The sequence below is a fragment of the Nannochloropsis gaditana genome, assembly GCF_000240725.1.
Source record: "Nannochloropsis gaditana CCMP526 unplaced genomic scaffold scaffold194, whole genome shotgun sequence".
In the NCBI taxonomy this organism is placed as follows: domain Eukaryota; class Eustigmatophyceae; order Eustigmatales; family Monodopsidaceae; genus Microchloropsis; species Microchloropsis gaditana.
Window position 1 is genome coordinate 9405 of NW_005803759.1, and position 1029 is coordinate 10433.

Below are 1029 nucleotides of genomic sequence, written 5' to 3' on the forward strand. Positions count from 1 at the left end.
AAAACGCACGCGCTGGGTGGCGCGAAACAAGCGTGGCACATGTCCTGGCGCCGGAACGGATTTGAGGTGAGGCTTCGAAACGACACGGAGTGTTTGGAAGATATTTGGAGGTTATGTCGGGCCACAGGGGATTCGGAGTTCATGCATGCTTTTGAATATTTAAATCCTGTGCAACGGGCGGACTTCTGGAGGTACGCGGTCACGTGGCTGGACGGAGGCATTTACAGCGACATCGACATTGGGGCCACGCCCGAGACGGCACTCTTCTTTCTGGAACATGGGCCTGTTCAAGGAAAGGAAGGTGCACAAGCGGAAGGGGGGGGCAGGCAGGGCATGGCTCTGGCGGGGATCGTGGAGAACTCCCCCTACGACAATGTCTGGGGCCGCATGCACTGGAAGGTGGGCATGAGCCCCATGTACTCGCGCTTACCGCAGCTGCGACAATCCTTCTTCTATGCGCAATCGGGCCATCCCGACTTGCTGCTGCTCATGCAAGGAATCAAAAAGATGGTGTTACGCTGGGAAGGGAGCGGGCACATGGACCTGGGAAGAGCGTATCCTAAATTTACTTCTGCGCAATTGAAGGACATGGAAATGACTGGTGCACTGACGTTGGAAATGACGGGACCGGGTGTGTGGACGGACTACATGCTGGCTCCTCTGCTACGGATGAAAAAGGAAAGCGGAGGAGCCCGCATGGGGAGGAAAGGAGGACAGGGAAAGGAATTGAACGTAGAGGACGAGAGGAAAGCAGCCGAGTTGAACAAGCTGCGAGCATCCTCGGTTATCTTGGATACCATGGCTGGCTATGAAATAATTCGATACGGGAGCATGGGATCGTGGAAGACGGACGCGCACAAAGCGGATGTACGCATGTGGCGCAACCTGTTGCTCTTCTATTTGACACCGGTACTTTTGGCGCTCCTCATGCATTCAATTCGACGGCGATGGCGGGATGAAGAGAAGAGGCGCAAGGCTCGGCACGACGAAATGAATGGACATGAAGTAGTGATGGGAGGGGGGGGGGGG